This window comes from Ictidomys tridecemlineatus, chromosome 1 (assembly GCF_052094955.1).
Source record: "Ictidomys tridecemlineatus isolate mIctTri1 chromosome 1, mIctTri1.hap1, whole genome shotgun sequence".
NCBI lineage: Eukaryota > Metazoa > Chordata > Mammalia > Rodentia > Sciuridae > Ictidomys > Ictidomys tridecemlineatus.
The window spans coordinates 102596305-102620644 of NC_135477.1; the positions used below are offsets into that span (position 1 = coordinate 102596305).

General features: G+C 34.7%; 2 protein-coding genes across 12 annotated transcripts in view; one reads left to right on the forward strand and one right to left on the reverse strand.

Moving 5' to 3' along the window:
* Positions 1-22868, reverse strand: part of Kiaa0825 (KIAA0825 ortholog) — a 383898-nt gene extending 361030 nt beyond the window's left edge. For 9 of the 11 annotated variants that reach the window (XM_078044980.1, XM_040273480.2, XM_078044969.1 and 6 more), the window contains exon 1: positions 22742-22868. The gene's annotated coding sequence lies outside the window, so the exon portion shown is untranslated. Of the gene's footprint in view, positions 1-7105; positions 7255-22741 lie in introns of all 11 variants that reach the window. The other 2 variants (XM_040273481.2, XM_040273479.2) reach the window with 1 other exon arrangement.
* Positions 22864-24340, forward strand: part of Slf1 (SMC5/6 complex localization factor 1) — a 71095-nt gene continuing 69618 nt past the window's right edge. The window contains exon 1 of the mRNA XM_005326159.4: positions 22864-23015. The gene's annotated coding sequence lies outside the window, so the exon portion shown is untranslated. The remainder of the gene's footprint in view (positions 23016-24340) is intronic.

Genomic DNA, 24340 nt, shown 5'->3' on the forward strand with positions numbered 1-24340 from the left:
AAACTATTTTGACTTTATCTTATATGTATCAAGGAGTCAGAAGTTTTTTCCTATGGCAGTGCAGGACTAGTGTTTTACTAGTATCTATAAAACAGGGTGTTAAGATGTTTGGTGTGAGGGGAGAGACGGAGGTAGGAAGCTCAATTAGAAGTATAGTAAATTCATCCAGATGAAGGTGATGATGAATTAAGAAAAGAATGTGGCCCAAAGAAAACAGAAAGATAGCTTTTTCAGTGAGTTTTCAGAATCTGAAAACATTGCTTGGGCTCAGTGACTGAGGCAGACAGTTACAGTTGACAGAAAACCAGACATGCTGGTTGCGGGTGCAGTGGTGAATGCCTGTTATCCCAGGCAAATGATAAAAATTATATAATTTTTATCTTCCTGAGCCAGGAGGATTGAGAGTTCAAAACTAGCATTCAGCAAAAGTGAGGTACTAAGCAAATACTTTCATTATTTTTCTTATACTATGAAATATAATTTATAATAGCCTTCACAATATCAAATATTTTGAACACAGTGAGACCCTGTCTCTAAATAAAATACAAAATAGGACTGGGGATGTGAATCAGGGGCTGAGTGCCCCTGATTCAATCTCCAGTACCAAAAAAAGAAAAGAAAAGCAGGTATTTGTTACATGTTCTAGGCATCAACAAGGTTGGACTTGAGACCTGATTAACCAGACAAACCAAATAGGACAATTGAAAATTATGAGGTCATGTTAAGAGACAGAAAGCTCGGGGATTATGCCATTATAAACTAGCAAGTACAAAACCCAGAGAGTGGCTTTTCTTGAATTAAAAATTATATATTATTATATATATAATTTTATATATATAATAAAAAAGCTAATTATGACAACAGTGAGGAAAATAAAGAAGTGTCCATCATTCAGAGTAGGGAATATTTGTCCTTAAAAGCTTTTACAATCTTGCTTAAGGTAACCATAGTTAACATACATTGCATATACAAGCTGGTCTTCAGGAAGGTAGCTGAGGGTAACTATGATTGCCTACATGGTTTTCTGCAAGCAAAAGCCAAAGGATAGGCTAGGATAGAGAGATGAAATCACAAGAAAGCTTATGCTATTTCAAAGGAAATTCTAAGTTTTTAATCTGATTGACAGATGATAGTTTATTAATAGATACTGAAAATTTAGGTGGAAATGGTGATATGAAATATGACAAATTAGAATACTGAATGATGATTTTGAGTTTGTAATACAAATGGAAATGTCCAGAGTAAAGATGGAAGAGATACATGAGAGGAGTTCAGGAGAAAGGATAATGCTCACAGTGTTACACTGCAGTTTAAGAGACGAAGAGGCAGACAATATTGTTCAAACAACTTTTGGACTATCAATTATAGGTTTAAAAAAATGCACTGAAATTTAATGTGTATGTGTATAAACATACATTTTAAACACAAGCTTCACAAAGCTTCACCCTTAAAAGCTTCACTGATATCTTCTATTCTATTCTATTTTTTTATATTGTCCACATTAAATCTAAGTTAATATCAAAGCTACAGAATGGTTCAAAAAATTTAGATTAAAAAGATAAACTTGTGGGCTGAGATACAGCTTAGTTGGCACAGTGCTTGCCTTACATGCACAAGGCCCTGGGTTCAATCTCTAGTACAAAAAAAAAAAAAAGGTAAATTTGTGATTACTTTCTAGAACTACCTGTAAACATATGATTGATAAATCCAGAAGAGATGTTCTTTGAAAAAGGGTAAAAAAGAGAAAGGCAAAAAATCAAGATTGGGGTGGGGACTATTAGCAGAGGGTAGAACAAAAGCCAAGGAAGATAAAGAAAACAGGGTTGGAGGTTGGGGAGAAAAAGTACCCAAGAGTAGAATGTTGCAAAAAGGAGGGAGCCATAACAAAACCCTTTTTTGAATTATGTGCAACAATGCACACCTGTAATAGTGACTCAGAAACTTAAGGCATGATGATCGTAAGTTTGAGGACAGCCTCTTCAAGCTAGCAAGGCCTTGTCTCAAAATAAAAGTAAAAACGAATAGGGATATAGCTCAGTGGTAAAGTGTCCCTGGGTGCAATCCCTAGTACCAAAAATAAAAAGCAAATCCTTTCTCTTTTTCTTCTTCTAATTTTTCTACTGATTAACTGATTGATTGTGGTATTAAGGACTGAATACAGGGGTGCTCTCCATTGAGCTAAATACCTAGTCTTTTTCTATTTTTTTGAGATAGGGTCTTGCTAAATTGCTGAGAGTGGCCTCAAACTTGTGATCCTCTTGCCTCAGCTTCTTGAATTGTTGGAATTGTAGGCATGCACCACTACACCAAGCCAAAAAAAAAAAAAAAAAAAAAAAACCTTTTCAATTCATGTCTTCATTTCCATTGGAGTTTCTCAAAATACTGTACGAAACAAATTTAAGACACATTACTATAGACCCTAGCTAAAAATTCAAGTACCTGGGCCACCAAAAATGGAATAAATTAAAGTTTCATTATAGGCACCCAAATTGGAAATTTTAAGGTTTTCCAGGGCATGCTTTTCATCAAGCGTTTTTATTTCAATGTCTTTTATAAATAAGCTTTCAAAGCAGTACTTTCTATGCACTCTTACTTCACACATTATATATATTTCTGAATATATATATATAGTTGTTAGGTGAGTACTTATATACCAGACCATCATTCCCTTGAATACTATTGTGATTATTTCAATATTATGCTCACCCAGAAAGACAAAACCAGCTTCGAGAACATCTAACCTTATTTTTTAAAAAAAATTGTTTTTTAATTGTAGATGGACACAATACCTTTGTTTTATTTATTTATTTTTACATGGGACTGAGGATTGAACTCAGTGCCTCACAGATGCTAGGCAAGCACTCTCTCACAAAGCTACAACCTCAGCTCAACCTGTAAACAAACATTCTTTATCCATCTAATTTTTTTATATTACTCATGTAAGATGTTGGCCAACTGGACTCACATCTCATCGTCTTTATTCAGTCAGAAGCACATATATTTAAGATGTAATGCATTTTATCATAATTTGTTTTTATTTGCATTGGACTTGTTAAGCATCATAATCTAGTGGCATTAGCAGAACTTACAGGCAGAAAGTGCCATAGGGAGAAGTTTTCAGAAAACACAAAAACTGGTTTATGATATGAACTCTAATAGCAAATATATCTATTTATGTTATGGTTTTTTATTACCAAAAAGATTATCAAAAGATAACAAAGAAGTATGAAGTATGGATTCATTCTACTCAAGATGGAATCATGGCTAAGAACAGCAGTAGTTAATGTTTATTCACCTATCTCACAAAAGGTAAGTGAATCCTTTATATGCCCTAACTCATGGATCCTTATAATCCTGTAATGTATGGTTTTAGACCTCATTTTCCAGATGAGAAAGCTGAAGTATGGAGAGTTACGAAACTCTACTGAGATCCAACAGTTGGAATTAGGAGGTAGGCAGGCAGCCTATCTCTAGAGTCTGCACTCAAAGATAAAATGCTCTACTGTGACTTTAAGAAAGTCTTTTTTGAAACAAATATCTGCCCCTGGAGAATGACAGGCTTGTTATTTATGTTGTGGGATTATTTTAACGTGCTCTTCATTCAACTGCTTTCAAGATAATTTGGGTCTACCTCATTCCTGCTTATATTTAGCTATTTTATAGATCCCATGATAATGCACTTGAAATATGACAGGAATCTCCAAATCAGCACAAAGATGGAAATTCAGTGTCATACAAAAAAAATAGAAATTTATTTTAAAAGATACTTAAAAGATGTATATAAAGGCACAATAGTAAAGTAAATTAGAGCTACACTTTTTCAATTTTAATGTATCAATTATTATTTGTTAAAAATCTAGACTTTTCAGTAGGTCTAAGTTTCTACATTTCTAACACATTCCCAAGGGATAGTCATACTGTTGGCATAGGATCACATTTTGAGTAGTAAGAGCTCTGAGTCACACTGCTTAAGTTTGAATCCCAACTCCATTACTTAGTGAGTTAATGTAATCTCTTTGTATACCTCTGCCCCAACTGTAAAAAGAGGAAGATCACTAAGGATTGTTATCAGGATTACATGAGATAATCTGTAGAAAGTTCTTGGAACAGTCCCTGTCATGTAAAACTCAAGAAATGTTATACCTTGGCATAAATGAAAAATATTGAAATCATATATTATATCCTTAGAAAAGTGATTTATAGAAATGATTAATCTAGCAGAAACACTAAATAATATGTCATTGATTCTTTTCCAAGCAGTCACCTAGAACACAGTGCATTGAAGGATATTAAATAGTTAGATCTACTCACCTTTATTAAATACATAAATCTGAAACTGCTCAAATAAATTTGCATGAAGCCAGCATGGTGTAAGATATTTAAGAAGCATAACTTGTTTATAGGCCAGAAGATTTTTTTCATGATGCAGGTACATACTGTGTTCCAATTCACTTATTTGAATAACTTCCTTTGAATTCAGACATAGTGATTTTTGCTTAAAAATTTTCATTTTATGTTGGATTTTTATGTAGGATTAGTATGAACAATAACCATGATGTTAAAAATTTGTTCAAGGAAGAGTACTGCTATAGCTTAAGTGGGTTAGAAGGATTTAACAAATCCTTAAGATAATTGTAGATATTTTAAAATCGCTATGAGATACAGAATAATTACCTCTTGCTTTTGAAGACTAGGGTTTAGAAAGAATAATAATATTAGAATTTTGGCAATTTAAAAATGATATTATAAGAAAGGAACTAGGGGTAGAAAAAGTAAAATAGGACTAGAAGTAAAGATAAAATTTCATAACAAATGAAAACTGTAAGAAATTTATCAAATTCAACAATGATTGAAAAATAAAGACAGAGAAGGAATGGAACACATTAGAAAATAAAGATTAATGTTATGCCAGGCATTGATAAAACCCAGAGAGGGTAAAACTTGGTGGTTCAGTCAGGGAGGAGTTGAGAACTATGAACTGTTTTTGTTTTGTGGGTATCTTTAAAAGTCAGCAAGAAAAGGTTAAACACACACACACACACACACACACACACACACACACACCAAAACAAACAAACAAACAAACCTGCCTTTTCATTTTTTATTTTTTTAACACAAGTAATTTTAAAAATTGGGAACAAATTCTATTACATTTTGTTTTCTAAATTAAAGCTAGATTCAGCACAGGTATGTATGACCTACCTGCCCCATAAGATTACGTCAGGTAAGAATCAAAGAAAAGGAACAATTTGGGTAAGTACATTTTCTCTGCCATTCTCTTCTTGCAGATTAGGGTTAGATATATTCTTGGAAGTTTCCTTAATGTCTGGTGTGATACTAATATTTCTTTTTAATTTTCCACTCATCATATTTTATTTACTTTGTTTTGCTTTCTGAGACAAGTGTTAATTAAAAAATAATAAAATAAATAAGAGTTTACTACCCCTCAAATCTGCATAAAAATGCTTTATTTGAAGAACTAAGTTTGGAAGTTTATAAGGCAAAATTCACTTGTACTCAACTACATCAAATAAGTATTGTTCAAATGAAATAAAACTTGTGCTTTTAGTGAAAAGAAATATCATTTGTGGGAACTATGAGTCTTTATTTATTTATTTGTTTGTTTATTTTTGTTGAGTCTGTAGCCAGTTAATCATAGTGTTCCTAGAATAGGAGAAGGCTGAGACAGGCTAATACAGCTTCAATGAACTAGCTACTTTGGCACACTAAATCATAGTACCCAAGCAGATTCTGTTTTAACAACAGCCACAGAGTCCTTTTTAAAGCATTGCCTCATCTTTGATATTGATTCTTAATATTTTTAAAAAGATAATAATGAAAGATATCAAAATATTAGGATTAAGGGTATAAGAAGAACAGAATGTGAACAGGATTATACCAACATCATGTCTTATTGTTTGGGTTCACATTTTTTTGGAATCAAATACCTGAAAAACAAAAATTTACTGAAAATGCCTGAGTTAACTTTTTCCACTTACAATGCAGGTATTAGCTGTGTCTTAACTCCAGGGAAGCAAGGAATTCCACTTCAGTGTGACCTATTTATGCCTCTTAGATTTATCATATGCATTTTTTAATGACCCCAAACCAAAGGAAATGTAGAAACCTATTTGAAAAGTTGACATTAAGGTTGTGACACCAACCAAAACAACAAGAGAATTTAAAGTTAAACTGACACAAAATCCCCAAATCAGTCTGTTATCCTCCTAATTTAAAAAGCAGTAACTATGTGAAATAGTGATGGCATGTCAGCCTCTGCTTTGAAACTCCTGAATTTTGTCACTTGGTGTTTGTGTCACAACCTTAATATTATTTAAATATACTTTTTAATATCTATTATTTAAAAAATATCTTTGAATTGAAGATACTCTAAAGCTTTGAAGAAGCCAACCTCAAAGCATTGCATTCCTAGTGTGCCACTTTTATTAGAAGTAGTGCATAAAACATTTGCTGTTGACAAATCTAATTCATTAAAAGGTGAGATGGATGCATTTTAAAATAACTGGCTGGCATCATTATCTGCAGCGCCTTTTATAAATTATTCCTCTTTTCCCTTTTGACTGAACTTGTCACAGTTCCCTTTCAGAGCCTGAGTGTTATGCCTTATAGTCAATGCTTTCAACATGTTTAGACAAGTCACAAGTTAAACAAGCAGCAGTATTTTATTTTCTAGAAATGAGAAAGGATAACAGAAATACGGATTATTTTATTCAATTCATTGATTTTTAACTAAAGACAAGTAAAGTCAGTTAGTGGAGGTTTCATCTCACACAAAAGATTTTAAAATAAAAGTATACTGTGTGTGTAGAAGGGGAAATTTCAAAGAAAGGGACATAAAGAGAGATGCTGGCAGCCCTGCTGCACTGTCATGCAGAAAACTTGGTTTAAAATTGAATTGTGCTTCCCCTGACATTGGAGATCAGGTATATCATAAGGCTGACAGCTGGCTGGCACACTAACTTCCTAAAGGAAAATGCTAACTGTATTCTCTTAGAGGCCAAAGGAATAGAATTATAGAAGCCTTCAAGGAAACTCAGGAGGTAGAGTACAAATTATTCAAAACATTAAGAAAAACATTTCTCACCTAATTTTATTTCAGAAGACTCTTAAGAATGAGCTGGTTGTCTAATCTTAAGCAGGAAGAATATTATTTTCTTATGAGTCGTCAGTATTAGAACTGTTCCTTCTTTTAATATCTTCAGCAGTTTTTTCCCCAAAATTCATAAAATATACCTATAAAATAATGGGACAAACCTTTATTACTGCCATAGTGGAGGAAGAGGGCACACCACATTAATAGTCTACATTGGTAGAGTATGACTTATAGGCTTGAGCTATGAAGAATTAATAAAGATGTATATTCTGGGAATACATAAAGATATCTTGAAGTTGGAGTCCCTAAGGAAAGCTTATAAACAAGAGGGACCATACCTCGTAGGCACACATATAACAGTGGCACCTGGAAAAATGAATATTTAAAACATTCCTTCATTTTGCTAAAAATTGACCACTTCTAAAGAAATGGTTGCACCGTATAAAACTAACGATTCCAACTTGATTACTTTTTTCATATTTAATTACTAATTGCCCTACCTTTTCCACTTTTCTGGGTGACCTTGTTAAAAACAGATTCCTGGATTCTGTCATCAGGTGTTTGTGTCATGACTTTTATATTATTTAAATATACTCATTAATATCTATTATTTTAAATACATCTTTGTATGTGCAGAAAATGATCAAGATAATTGAAAATCTTGCTAAAAATGGATTCTGATTAAGTTGCTTTAGGTTCAGTCCTGAAACTCTATATTCTAACAAGATTTTAAGTAACATCATCAATGTTGTGGTCCACAGCTTCCACTTACACTAATAAGATTCCACCAGTTTATTGGTCTTTCCCTACATCAAAGTATACTATTTGTCTTCTTGGCTATTGATCTTTTGCTTTTCCATAAAAATTTAAAATCTTTTGTCAAGTATTTTTCTTTCCTTACCATAAGGATGACAGTTAATAATTTGATTAAGATTGTATTGATCAATTCAGCATCTGCACAACATTGAGTTTTTCAAGCTATGCATATTATATATTTATTGAGGTCTTATTGTCACACAATAATAATATTTTTCCAATGGGAGTTTTATATCTCTTGATATATTTATTCCTAGGTACTTCATATTTTGAATGTTGAAAATAATATCTCTTTGCAAATCCTTTCCTTTTTTATACATGTACATATAAGATTTTTGATGTTTATCCAAAATATTTGTTAAACTTTTTTCCTGTAGTAAATAATGAGTTTAACTTCTTTATTTCCAAAATCTATATTTTATTTCTTTGCCTTGACTGATGAATAGAAAAAGAAAAAAAGTCAAACAATAAATGCATTAGTTATAGAAAATACTATTTTGTTATCTATGAACAGCCAAACTGATCCCTTGGTTAGACCTAGGTTGTCTAGGAAACTGATATGAAGTAGATTCCAATTGTTTTTTTCTAATATGTAAAGATTGCCCTCATATTTCTTGTTCTCTGGTGTAATCCTAAAGAAGTCCTTAGATGCTGCTAACATCCATTATCCCATGTTGAATTCCAGTTGATATTTTATCAGAAAGAGACATAAACCCTCATAGAAACTTGATCCTCTGGGAAGTGAGTTTGAACAAAATAATTGAAAAGGAAGAATTTAAAGAGGGAAATGGGTCAGTTCTATCTAGGAACTAGAGATGCTGACAGTATGAAGCCATTTCAGAGATACAGCATGTCACCTACATAGCTGAAATCACAGTTTATTTGGAATACCCCAAAACGACTGAAATTGCTTTCTTGGTGACAATATCTGCTCTAAAGCAAAATGCTTTTGTTCATAGCTTTTAGCCAATAAGTATCACCAAAGGAAAAAATTAAGCTTACTATTCCATAAACTGTCAATGTTGCGAACATTAATTACCTGGTAAAGGAGGTATGAGTGCTGGTAGAATATAATAAAATAATAACCATTATAATAATAAAAAATAAACTGCTTCTTTAAAAACATGTCCATAATGAACTATAAACAACAATGATAAAGAAGGATAGCAATGTAGAAAATGTTTAAAAGGAGAACCAAAACAGAACTCAAGAGATGGGAATGCAGCTCAGTGGTAAAGCACTTGCTTATCATAGGCAAGGCCCTGTACTTGTAAGAAAAAAAAAAATCTCCAGCACTGCAAAACAAAACAAGAAGAAAAAGGACAGAAGAGAGCATGTACCCACTATTTTCAGCCATTTAAAAATAGATGCACAAAGTTTTTGGTTAGCATCTTAGTCTTTTTTCTATTGCTATAACAGAATATACCTGCCACAGGATAATTTATAAAGAAAAGAGATTTTTGTCTCACAGTTCTGAAGTGGGGAAGGGGAGTTCAAGAGTACTAGTATCTGCTCAGCCTCTGGTGAATACCTCATGGCAGAAGGACAAAGAAGCATTAATTAATTCACAAGGCCCTTCTTCCATGACCCATACCCCTCTCACTAAGCTTCCAATATTGCTGACCTCGGGACCAAGCCTTAATGTAAAGATTTGATAGGAACAACCTATATTGAAACCACAGCAAGAAGAAAGGTCAAACAGCATATTTTTTCTTTTATTCCTGATATATCTCTTTAAATAGATTAAAAAAAAAGAGGTGTATTGAAGGAAGTGAGTTGTACATTTTCAACAAAGAAGAGAGTCATCAATACAAATTATATAGGGTAAGACAGATGTAAGAATAGTCCTAGAAGAAAGAGACAGAAAAGCTCACAAGAATGTATGCTGAGGGAGCTACAGTTAAAGAGTGCTTTGTGCTTTGGTATCTGTGACAGATGTGTGAATACTAAAAATCAAAATCAGTTGAAGGTTTGTCCAAGAAACACTGAACTTCCCTTCCCTACCTTTTATACAAGTAACTACTTTTGTTTTTTCCTTTTCTATTGTTAAATTTTTAACTGTGGGTAAAGTAAATAAATAAATGAGAGAAATGATATATTCAAAGAGATAAACTGTCTAGAAAAGTAAGAAAGGTAGTATGAATATGGATGTCCCCCCAAAAAGTTGGTCCCATTCTGGCCTTTCACTTACTTTAGAATGCTATTTACTCCACAGCAAATTTTATCAGTAAAACCAGTGCCATCCAAATACAATTTCTACATAGCTTTTCTCTTTTCTAATATGAATACACAACCAAGGATCATTCAACATTTGAATTAAAAATTGTACACATTTGAGACAAAGATAAAACAAAAAATTACCCCAAAGAAAATATAACAAACCTATTATTATGGCATTCATTCAAGACAAGAAAAAATTTCAGGTGTAAAACAAGAACAGAAGTAGGACTTCCTGCCATGGTTGAGTATATCCACAAACTCTCCCCAAAAATAAACTATAGAGATAGGCAAAAAAAAAAAAAAAAAAAAGACAAAGCATTTCACTTCAGAATTTGAACATATGAGTATAAAAATTTTTTAAAAATTTAATTTGAAAAACTGCTAATTGTTAGGTAAAAACAGCCAGACTTTGTTATATGCTGGCCTGGGGCTACTCTTGTCACCACCAACCACAACCTACTCAGAGCACAGGTTCTTCTAATTCAGAGAAGAGCTTATTTGAAATGGTCAAAGGGGGCACACTTAATGCATGATGCCCAAACCTTGCAGTGGTCAGTGGGATAAATGATCTTGGGAGAAGGCAAACATGAATGATCCTAATTGAGAGAAGCATATTCTTGGTTGAGACTTAGAACATAGGCAATGAGGACAGAGATAAACAAGGATGACCTTGTATTCTGGGCCAACCCTAAGGCTGAATAATTACATGCACAGAGATGAAAAGGGCATAGTAGAAAGTAAAAGCTCAGTAACACCTGAATACAGTCTGCACTTGAAATCTGAAATGTCTTTCTCTTTTTTTTAAGAGAAAGAGAGAGAGAGAGAAAGAATTTTTAATATTTATTTTTAGTTTTCGGTGGATACAACATCTTTATTTTATTTTTATGTGGTGCTGAGGATCAAACCAAGCGCCCCGCACATGCCAGGTGAGCACATTACCGCTTGAGCCACATCCCCAGCCCTGAAATGTCTTTCTCTTATCAATACAGAGATCCATGAGCAGAGAATGAATTACTGACTTGAAGTATTTAAGGAAAACCACTGTCCAACCACAGGCATACCATCAAACTACACAGACATTGTGTATAACCTAGAAAACCATATGTAAAACTAAAAGCAAGTGTTTAAAAGGCTCTGCGGTCAATCCCAAGTATAAATCTCCTCCTTTCCTCCATCAAAAAAAAAAAAAATTGTTTTTTAAACACAGAGACATCAATAGTCACACATCATAAGGGAGACAAATTTCAAAAATTTAATTTAGGGAAATCACCCTCCAAATGAACAAAGCACAATAAAAATATAAATATCAACATGATTAATAGCTAACTTTTCAGAGGCAACAATGAACACCAGAAAATAGTGGAATGAGAAATTCTAAAAAAAAATACAATTCAAATAATCAATCTAAAACTGGGAGTAAAATAAAGTCATTGCCTTTAAAAAGAATTAAAATAAAGATTCAGAATTACCTTTAAAGAGATACTGAAGAAAATGACACCAATTGTAACTCAATTATACAATAAAAAAATAAAGAGCTCCAGAACTGGTAATTATGTGGATTAATTAAGATTCTATGAAACTTATTTCTCATTTATTCTCATTCAATTCTATATACATGTAACACACATAGATGACAGAGAGCCCATCAATTAATTGTTTGGTTTACAACATATACAAATCTAATATATATGACAGAAATAGGAAAAAGGGAAGGGAACTATATTACAGCAAATGTTCTACATTTTATTAAAGTTGATTCATATGAAGCTCTTTGTGGTAAATTAAGATGTAGATTGTATTCTCAAGAGAAAGACTAAATACACTTTTAAAAAGGTTAACACAGAAATTAGAATCTGTGTATACTAAGTATATTTAATACAAAAGAAGCAGTCAAGAAAGAACAAAAGGATAGGAATAATATAAAACTAAATTGAAATGAAAAATGTAAACTTCACACAATAGCAATAAGTACATTAAATATATATGGTGTAAATACCTCAATCAATAGGCAAAGACTGCCAGACCAAATAGAAAGGAAAGATCCAACCATGTGTTGTTTATACAACATACAACTTAGATTCAAAGACACAAGATAGGGCATAAATAAAAGAATGGAAGAATATTGTATTGCAAACAATAATCATAATAAAGCTGGATTCTATATTAATATTAGACAAAATGAGATTCAAGAAGTAGTATTAGAGAAAAAAGGATGTTTCAAATGATAAAAGGGTGAGTACATGAGGAAGATGTAATTATATATACACCTAACAACAGCATTAAAAATCAGTGGATCAAAAATGAGAGAATTGGAAAAAGAAATAGACAATTCAACAATTGTAGTTTTTAATACTATGCTATAGACAATTCAACAATTTTAGTTTTTAATACTGTGCTCTCAGTAAAATATTGAGAGCACAGTATTAAATGTATTGACATTTGTATCATTATGAAATACCCCTCAAATACTATTTATTAAAGCTTATTTTGTCCAATATTAATACAGCAACTCTACTTTCTTTTTTTAATATATACTTTTTAGTTGTAGGTGGACATAATACCTTTATTTTATTTTTATGTGGTGGTGAGGTGAGTGCTCTTCTACTGAGTCACAACCCCAGCCCACAGCAACTCCAGTTTAATTATGATTGTTATTTGAAAGAAATTCATTTTTTGATTCTTTTCCTTTTCACCTATCTTTTTGTCTCCTCCCCCATCTTCATCCCCTTCTCTCTTCCTCCTCCTCCTTCTTCCTCTTCTTCTTCTTCCCAGGGATTGATCCAGGGGTGCTTAAGCACTAAGCCACATCCCCAGTCCTTTTTATTTTTTGAGATAAGGTCTAGCTATGTTGCTGAGGCTGGCTTTGGACTTGTGATCCTCCTGCCTCAGCCTCCAAAGGCACTAGGATTCTGAGCATGCACCACTGTGCCCAGCAAGATGTATCTTTTATAGGCAACACATGATTGGATTTTTCTTTTTAAAATTTAGTCTGACAATATACAATGCCTATCTTAAAAGAATATCTGAGATCAATAACCTAATCTTCTATTTTAAGAGCTTGGAAAAAGAAGAACAAGACAAACTGAAAGCAGGGAGAAGGAAGGAAACAATGAAGATTGGGTTGAAAATAAAAGAATAGAAAAACAATAGAGAAAAAAATCAATGAAATCTAAGTTGATTCTTTGAAAAGATCAACAAAATTGACAGAAATTTAGCTAGACTGGCAAGGGATTAATGGATTAAAACAGATTCTAAGGGGATACGACAGATAATTATATATCATCAAAGTATACAACCTAGACAAAGAGACAAATTTGTAGAAAGATAAAACTACTGAATTTAATTCAAGATAATTAGAAAAATAAAAAGACTTTTTGGGGTTTGAATACAGTTCCTCAAAGTTCATGTGTTGGACACTGGATCCCTAATTAAGAAGTTTGGGGAGGTAGGACTTTTAATAAGTGTGAATGCATTAATGCTCTAATTGTAGGAGTGGTTTCCTTATTAAAACATGAGTTTCGATTCCTTTTGCTCTCTTTGCTCTTCCATCCAGGAATAAATTTGGTGACATGCTAGCATTTTGATCTTTAACTTCTCAGGCTCTGGAACTGTAAGTTAATAAATTTCTGCTAATAGCTTTTGGTCTGTGCCATTCTGTTATAGTACCATAGAAGAGACTAAGACATATCACAAGTAAACAGATTGAATAAAAAATATAAAAATTTTTTCACAAAGAGAATGCTAGGGCAAAATGGCTCTACTGGTGAATTAAAAAATTTTTCAAAAATTCTTCTAGAAAACAAGAAACAAGAGAAGTATTTATTTCTCAACTAATTCTCTGAATCTAGTATTAATTACACTTGTGACAAAAAATAGATGACTATAGACCAATATCCTTTATAGTGGTAAAAATATTCAACAAAATAATAGTAAACTGAAAACAGCAACACATAAACAGAATTATACACCATGACCAATTGAGATTTACCCTAGGAAAGTAACAAGTTTAAACACCTTATTAACATATTAAAGGACAAAAATTCAAGATATAAATTCATGCAGAAAATAATGTTAATGTCCACCACTCTTTCATGATAAAAACACTCAACAAAATTTCATGATAAAAGCATTCAACAAAGTAGGAATAAAAGAGAACTTCCTCAGTCCAATAAAGGGCATCTCCAAAAACCCAAAGCTATAAAAATTATGTTGAAAGACTGAAAGTTTTGTCTCTTAAGATCAAAAAACAAGATAAAATTGCTGGGTTTTAACAACTTTTATACAACATTGCACTGGAAGTTCTAGCCAAGATAGTTAGCCAACAAAAGTTAGTAAAAGAAGGTATTCAGAATGTGAAGCAATAAATACAATTATTATTTGTAGACAAAATGATCTTTATATAGAAAATACTGAGGAACTCTCAAAATAAACTAAAAAAGAGAATTGAATATCAACATGCAAAAGATTGAAGTTGGACTCTTTCCTCACAAGACATATGTAACTCAAAATTGAACAAAGACTTAGATATAGGCACTAAAATACATAAAATTCTTAGAAGAAACTATAGGTGTAAATCTTTTTGATCTTGGATTCGGTAAAGTTTTCTTAGATACAAAAGCAGAGTTAACAAAAAAAAAAAAGGAGATAAATTAAACCTTATTAAAATTAAACTTTTTGGTGCTACAGGCCTACCATTCCAGCTACTCAGGTGTTTAAGACTGGGCAATTAGCAAGACTCTTGTCTCAAAATGAAAAATAAAAAAGGGCTGTGGTAGAGCACTCCTGGGTTCAATTCCTAGTACTTAGAGAAAAAAATATTTTGTGTTTCAGAGGACAAAAAGAAAGTGAAAAGATATGCTATAAAATGTGAAAAAATATTTGCAAATCATGTATCCCAAGATATGTAAATAACTATTACAACTCAAAAATAAAAACAAATCATCAATTTAATAATGACAAAAGGATTTGAATAGATATTTCTCCAAAGATATATACATGGCCAATAAGTATATGAAATGATACTTAGCATCACTGATTATTAGAGAACTGCAAATGAAGACCACATGATTAGCATGTATAAGGCCCTGAGTGATCCACATCACCACAGAAAGATAAAATCTATATGAGTTTTATCTTGTTTTTGATACGGATCTAGGAATCACATGAAATCTATAGGTTAAGTTGGGAAGTATTGCTATTCCACAACTAACTAAAATGACTAAAATCAAAATATATACAACAACAAGTGCTGGGAAGGATATGGTGAAAAAGAAGTCCTCATACCAGTTGGTGTCAATGGGGTTATTTCCTACTTTTACTTTCCATTTTATAATTATTTTTATGATCTCGTCTACTACTGAAAGTACATGAAGGTAAGGATTAAGCCTCTTTCCTTCTCCAATGTGTACTGATTGTTACTACCACGGCCTGAATATAACTCAGTTGGGCAACTGTCATTCTGCGCTGCCTTTCATCAATAAGTTCTCTCTCTCTCTACTGCTAGACTACATATTTTAAAACAGAACTGCACCTTCTTTACTTTGACATCCCAGTTCCTAAGCTAGGGGCTGGCATAGAGGAAATACAAATAAAAAGTTAAATTTAGACTCCGAAATGTCATCTAGAGAGGCCCCATATTCTTTCAGGTGATCTGCAAGGTTAAAACTATTTTTATCATAATAAGACATTATACGTCAGTTTTGCTAGGTTGGGAGTTGCACATAGTGCAAAAGGCAGGATGCCTTAGGACAAATCAATGAATCCCCCAACGTATTAGAAGTTTTAGTTTTCTATTTGTTATGATAAATAACCATACATTTCTTGGTATACGTTTTAGTTAAGTTTTCATTGCTGTGACCAAAATACTCAACAAGAACAACTTAGAGGAGGTTTCAGAGGTCTCAGTCTGCAGACAGTAGACTCCATTGCTCTGGATCCAAGGTGAAATAGCACATTATGGGTGAAGGATATCATGGAGGGAAGTTGCTGTCTTTATGGCACTGAGGAAGCAGAGAGAAAGGGAGTGGACAGGGCTACAGAAAGAATCACCCATCTAGAGCATGCCCCTGTTGACCCACCATCTCCAGCCACACTACATCTGCCTACAGTTACCATATAGTAGGATGGACTGATTAGGTTATAACTCTCACTATTCAATTCTTTCAACTACGAATATTCCTGTAGAAACACAGGAGCTTCGGAGAGACATCTCATATCCAAACCATCACATTCTTCCCCTGGTCCCCAAAAGTTCATGTCTATCTCACAATGAAACATGCATCTAATTCATTTCCAAGAGTCCCATACTCTTAACAGTTTTAGCAATATCTAAAAATCCAACTCCAAAGTCTTATCTGAGATGCCAGTCAAACTCTTTGCTATGAGCCTTTATAAAAATCAAAAGCAAGTTACATGTGTCCAATATACAATGGCACAGAGTAAACATTCCCATTCCAAAGTAGCAAGAAGGATAGGGCCAAAGCAAGACTGAAGCTCATCTAGGCAAAGGGATCTGGTAACTTTGGAGGTAACTCTCAGTACATCATCTAGAATACTTGGCTGTAAGATGTTCTCTCCAAAGAGTTTGGGAAGCCCTGGCCCTGGGTCCTTGCTTACAGCTTACATGAGCTCTCTTTTAGCCTGACTCTCTTCATAGCCAGCTGCTTTTATTGGTACAGTCCACGTTACTGTCATCTCTTGATTCCTGAGGCCTCTATTCCAGCTTTGGCTTTACCATTACAGCTTCAAGCATGGTCCTCTCATGGACAGCCTGCAGGGATTCCAACCCTGCTACACATTGCCTAGCCTCCAAGGCCTGCCTCTGAATCCTGGGTGGAAGCCTCCATGACCCCTAACTTCAGCATCTTGCATTCCTGTAGAACCAGGACAACATGAACACCAAGGTTTGCCACCAGTTTGCAGAGGACCTGGGCACCCTGGTGTCATGGCTGTACCAGCCTCTGAGTGCCTGGGTAGTGTATGGTGAAACAAAGTCCTGGTTCCTCTTCATAATCAGGGCACCCCCATGATTCCTTCTCAAAGAAATTTTTCCTCCTAAACCCTTGAGTCTGCAGTAGATATGGTCTTGAGATGCCCTCAAAGTATTTTTTCTATTGTTTCTGGGTAACATCACTTTAGGAGCTGTAATCTCTTTAATAAGTACTCTGTCTTTGATCCCAGCTGTATATGCACTTTTCTGGACAAAAAAAATTGAAAAATTTTAAAATCCTTTAGCTCTGCTTTCTGCTCCTGATTTTCACAGTAAATGCTGCCAGTAATATTTACGACCCTAAGTAAATGCTGTGCTGCCTTGAAATTTCCTCTGCCAGATTAATTAAGCCCTTACCTTCAAATTCAGTCTCAGCACTGCATGTAAATAAACAAATATTTAAGGTCCATTGACAACTAAAAAAAAAAAAAATTAAAAAAAGGTAGAAAAGTTCTTTGCCAGGATATAATATAAGTTGGCCTCTACTCCAATTCCCAATAAAGTCTCATTTCCCTCTGAAACCTCATGAACATAGTCTGCACTCCTACCAGCATTTTGCTCTTTTGAACTTCCACCAGAATTGATCATTAAGCTCTGCTTGCAACATTCTAAGGCTTTTCTAATATTTTTCAAATTCCTGCTGCAAACCATTTCCAAAAGCTTCTGAGCCACAGGATAAGATTATTCAGCACCAACCCTACTTCTAGGTAACATTCTTTTGTTAGCTTTTTCATCGCTGTGACCAAAACACCAACAAAAACAATTTAGAGGAGGAGAGTTTACTTGGGACTTATGGTTTCAGAGTTCTCAGTCATTAGATGACCAACTCCATTGTTCTGGGCCCAGGGGAGGCAGCACAACATGGGGAAAGGGCCCAGTGGAGGAAAGCAGCTCAGCTTATGACAAGTTCAAGAAGCAGAGGGGTGGGAAAAGGGCCACAGTGAAGAACAAACCTTCCAAGACATGCCCTCAGTGATTCACCTCTTCCAGCCACACCTACCTACAGATACCACCCAGTCAGTCCATTGACACTAGGGTGGACTGATCTCTCACAATGCAATCATTTCACCTCTGAATGAATACTCCATGGGAGCTTTGGAAGGACATCTCATATCCAAACCATACAGTATAAAACCACACAAACTTACTATCTTACAGTTGCCCAGGTGAAAAGTCTGAAATGAGTGTCATTAAATGAAAACTGGGTGTGTGACAGGGTTGTATTGCTTTTTGGCAACTACAAAATCTGTCCTCTCCTTGCATTTTCTATCTTTAGAGGCTGCCTTCATTTCTTGGCTTGCACTTTCTCTATTTACTAGGTAGCTACCTGTGTTGAGTCCTTTTTACAATGTTTCATTTTAAAGGTGAAAGATACTTAGTAAACTGAAGTTTTAAAAAGCAAGGAAAATACATAAAGAAATGCCATGATCCAATGAAGCACAAAACACTATCCAACTTTTTTACTAAAAATAAAGATGTCATCAGGATAATGCTCCTCAAAAAGAGCTCCTCCACTCCTCAGTTTAAATTAGGTAATCTCCAGATTTAAACTGTTGAATTAGCTATGCCCCTTGGAGGGAAAATAGTAAATTCAGATGAAGTAGCCTGGTTGCTAACTGCTAGAAACAACTTCAGCATACATGTACGAACTCTTTGGCACCCAAAAGCCAGAATCAGAGAAGAGCTCTACCTAGAAAATTTAGCAACTAATCAAAGTGACATAAAAGTTCTATCACATTAACAAAACTGGAATGCCCTGAATAAACAAGAAGCCATTTCTGGGAAGTCCTAAATTTAGACTCATAAGACAAGCAACTGGCTCAAGTCACATGTGTCCAGAGTTATCTGGATGAGTTAAATCACCTATTTGGTCTTTTTCATCTCCTGTGTAAAATAAAGAAGTTAATCTGAATTACTTGCTTTCAAATTCTACTGTAATTCCCAGTAACAAATACATTGAAATCCTGAGAATCCATGTATCTGAAACAAAAATGCAGGCTACTAGTCACCTAATTGCTAATTCATAAACTGCCATTTGAAAAGCACTTATTGTGTTGATGGATCTCTATAATTACTTACTTAAAACAATAAAAGGGGAATGGTATTTTTCTTAAAAGATGGGAGGGGCTGGGCACAGGCAGTAAAATACAAGAGTAATAATGCAAACACATTTTTAAATCATGGAATGTGACCACAGTTCATTATTTTTTATTAACAGTTAACATTACATTCAGTACTGTGACCACATGGAATTCCTCTATCAGACAACTTTGGCGTGAGAACTTGCCAGTTTGATATTCTCTTAATCTTTTTGCTGTGAGAGTTAAGAAAGAATACAAATACCATTTGTTTTTATTCTTTAATATTTCTGAGACAAATGGGTATTATGAAAAAATGCCAACTCCACCCTCCTTCACTCCATCCTGGTTATACACATATATCACTACTTATTGTGAAAAGCCTAACATCTTTCATATGACCACACTGTTATCTATAGCTTGTCCTAAACTTGGCATTTTTTTTTTTTTTACCCTTAGCTTTATCATTAGCCATTTTTCCTCATCTGTACTCTTGGAAGCAAAATTTTTTTTCTCTGCATTCCATCTTGTTTTGTGTTGAATGATGTTTATAACTTGTCCCTCACATAACAACTATTTATCTCTCCTAGTAGATGATAAGTAAAAAGATTCTTTAACTTGTCTAATTTATAATGCATATTTATATCCACCAATCTTTTATCTTCACAAACTGAGGGACAAAAAAAATCTAGATTTATTTAATGTCAACTGTATGTTGGGCTGTGTGTTTGAGGACATATATACACATACCTACATATATATATATATCTCAACTCACTTAACTCTCAAAACAATCCTGTGGATCCATTTTACATGTGAAAACTCACAAAGGTTCTGTAAGTTATTCGTATCAGAAGCTGTTTAAAAAGAATGGCTGAGAATTTTTACAATTCTGGTCTTGTTCTTTCCACTATGCAAACATGACTTTGTCAACCAAAGGGGAAGACAAAAATACATGTAAATTTCACTGAAGACAGTTTCTCTAGTACGCTAGAATTGGCCTATTCAGGTAATACTTGGGAATCAACTAAAGTTAGAGAATTTTAAAGAGGAAGGGACAATACAGATTATCTAATCAAATTCCTACATTATATATGAGAAGTATGATTCCCATAGGAACAAATTTCCTTTAGCATATAGTTTGTACTGAGCCAGGATTAAACCCAGTTAGAGGAAGTATAGCAAAGTGGTTAAAATTATGACCTCTGGAGTTAGACACATTGGTTCAAATCACAGCTCTGGCATTTAATGACTGTGTATAAACTAGTATGATTTATAAAGCTTATCTTTGTCTCACTTTTTTCAGCTATAAAGGGATAGTAATACTTACCCAATAGGGCTATGAGAAATAAACCTTATACTGCAAAGCAGAAAGTAAGCACTCAATATTTCTTTTTATGAATGAATGTGGAGTGGACACAGCATTGTAGGGTCAAGGTAACAATAAATAAGCATTCATTGATTTACAAGGTAATTTCTTTTAAACAATACATATACAAACACTTTTGGTAGATAAGTAACATTTTTAAAAGGAATCACATAATAAATGTGCTAGATGGTATGTACGATATGATGAACAATGGAGACAATCTCAACTTTCCTAAGGACTCAAATTTGATAGAAAGCAAAATATCTCTGAGATCTTCCTGTTGTATATGTAAAAGCATATACCTTTCACATGGTTAAGTAACTGGAATGTACTCAAATGCACATCAGTATTTTGTTATTTGTATATACATAGTGTCTTTCTGTGAAACAAAATATTCTGTAGAATTAAGTTGTCGTTTCTAACATTGGTCAGTTCTACAAGATTTTAGCAAATTTCCAATCCTCAAATTTTTAATTCTCTACATAAAATAGGATATTGGAATGGGCAGGTTTAATTAGGCATACTTCTTTAACATGTGAATTAATGACCATGTTTCTGAGAATTTTTAGCTAAAATAGAAAAGTTTTGCTAATAATCACTAAATAATAATTATTTACAAAGTATTAGAAAGCTTGATTTTATTTGAACTTATTCATTCTTTCTACATATGCACACACACACACAAATATATAATTGTATACAGATATGTGTGTGAAAAGCTGCCCTCAGAAGCAACTGACATTTTTGACTCAGAGTTGCCAATATGCTATTGGTCTCTAGATCTTTTGCTTTTGTTCTACGTACTATACTTATGTACAATGTAGGCATTTGATTGACTTAGGTTGATAAAATGGGCCAATAATCAATATAGAAATCACATTACTCAAATGTGGAAATTACCTAGGTTAATGAATGAACTCCTTAAATCCCTTTATCTTCAACTTGTGCTATACACTGACTTCTAAATCTGATATACTATTTATACAATTTTGCCTGAGAGTGGAAAAAAAAAGATTCTGTTAGGTTTATATTATGAGAGAAAAACACACAATGCAACAATTTACAGTTCATTCCACAGGAGAGATAAAAACCATATGATTAAATAAATGGCAATATTTGGGTCAATGAGAAGATTTTAAAAATTGGTTGAATTATTAACCCACCAGAAAGTTAGAAAATATCAATGTGCTGTCTTATATATGGATGCATTACTCTCAAAAGGGAATAAGGCATATGTGATTTCCAATAGAACATACTGTGTTTTTCTATATGGTAGAGTACTCCCTAGAATTCTGGAGTATGGAATGGGTTCTTTTTTTTTTTTTTGGTAGTGGGGGAGTGCTGCCATTAATGGGGGAAAAAGGTGATTACTGAAATATAAGGTGTTGAGAACTACTTACCTGGACAAACTGCATTACTCACAAAAAGAGAAGTTGCCAAGGTTCACTACACCAGATCTTTCAAAATAAATGAGCTCTTTTCCTCACATTATCCCTTTGTCAGAAGCAATTTCTCTTTACAACTATTTTGGCTACTTTAGACGTTCATCCCTGAGTTCTAAATTATTGAAAAAGCTTAGAGCACATTCCTTTCTAAAAGTATATCTACCTCTCGATCACTAGTTTACAGAAGGTAAAACGTCCATCCAAAGCCCACACATGAAATCATAAGCTTGTTGTCCTATCTCATTAGTTCACAGCAGCCATGAAAACAAAGACCATTCTCCTCACCTAATCAAACTGCAGCGGAAATGTTCAAATAATTCTAGTTTAGAAATGACCCTCCAACCCACACCTAATAGGTCCTTTTCAATCTACAGCCTCCTTCCCAGGCTTGGCATCTCAGAACTATTGAAACACAACTTTCCATAATCGAGGGTGATCAAACCCTGCCAATGGAGAAAGTAAGGACTCGGCACTAAGCCGGGTCGCGATACACAGTGTCCATGGCCTCGAAGTTGAACACAGATACTGCAAGTGAAGAAGATGGTAAGCAGGGATCCCGGGGCCTTTTCCAGGCTCAAGAATGGTTAAGAACCCCGGAGATGGACGGGACTCCAATTTTATCCCTCGCCCACTCACTTTTAGATCGGGCTGACTGAGCCCCAGTTGGTCGGAAAAAACAGGTCCAAGAGACAACCCACAAAAATCACTTACCAGTCTCCCAACTCCAGCACGTACCAAGCCGGAAACTAACCCGAGCTGGCCACAGTCAAGCCCTGCACTACCTCAGACCACCCTGGCGACTGCTCCAGAGCGTCACTAACAACCACCCGGAAATGGTACAACCTCTTCCGGGGCTGCCAAGCGCGCGGCGGGAAATTATTTCCCAGAGCCCGGATTAGTGAAGCAGCGAATGCTGCAGCGGTAATCGACGCCGCTGCTGCCGCCGCCAACCGAGAAAAGCAGCCCAGACACTCCGGCCGGGAAGGTAAAGGGCCTCACCTCGGAAGACTCAGTTTACCCTGCCTCTGTGGGAACGTTTTGTCCCAATCTGTGCCTCCGAAGTTTCTGCTGCCCCCAGCTGGGAAGGGACTGGGTTGAGCAGTGGCAGCGCCTGGCTCTCGCGCTTTCCACAGTCGCGATTCCGTCCCACTCTCCCGACTAGCTGCGCTCAGCGCCCGCGTTGGTAGCCTGCAGCTGCAGACCTGGCCCTGCTCCCCCCGAGCTCCTCGCGAAGCGCCTCTCTGCAGTGCAGGATTGAGTGCTCCCCTCGCCTCCCGCTTGCGCAGCTCCGCGGCCGGTTTCCCCTCCGGGAAGGCGCTAGGCCGCCCTCATCTCTGGTTTCCATAGAACCAACTGGGACGCCTCACCCTGATCCCAGATTCTTGGCTGCTTTCCATAACTTAGCGTCAGTAAATGTAGTAGGGATCCTCCAGGCCTACCTTCCTGTGACAAGGAAAATAGTGTCATTCTTTTTTTCCTTGTTGATTTTTTAAACACATGGCAAAGAGCTTATCTCTGCAGCTGCTGTAAGGCCTTTAAACAAACATAAATACACCTTGCCCTAAAGGGAGGATCCCTGTTCCTGGGAATTACCTCTCAGCTGACTGAAGGCTGGGAACAAGACTAAGTGAATGTCTGGAGATTTCTTCCACTTCTAAAGCCTCTGATTAAATACTGACAAAATTGATATCAGTATTTGAACCAGAAGGTAGATGAGGCTTGATTTTTAAGGCCTCAATTTCTTTTTGACAAATATTGACTATCCTCTGCAAACAAACAAAAATTTTCCGTTGAAACATTGAAAATGACATTTAAACTGGATTTACAGTATATGTATGACAGACATTGCCCCTTGTGGACTTTTTGGTTTGTGTTACTCACTTATGCCTCAGTTCCTAGAAATATGTTGATGTGCAAGGAGTTTGCTAAAACCTCTATATTACAGGTCTTCAGTACATAAACTAATATTTTGAGATGGACTTATATGAGAGAGGGCATTTGATTATTCTACACTAATTCAGTGTATTAATAATCAGCTACAGTGTTGAAATCCTTGAATGTTTTAATACATTTATTGTAAAGACGGCCTCCAAAAATGCAAATAAGCCTCTATTACATCCCTTTTCTATGTCCATATTTTCTAATGCCTGTGAAGTTCAATTAAGGGATTTAACATTTCTTGCTTTCCTAAAGCAGAAAGGATAAATAATTTGAAAGTCTTTGAAAGAGTGAGCAATGTGGTTACTTTTCACAAACTTCAGAACTCTTTTAAAAGATTTTCTTCTAGATATCCACAATTTCCAGCGATGT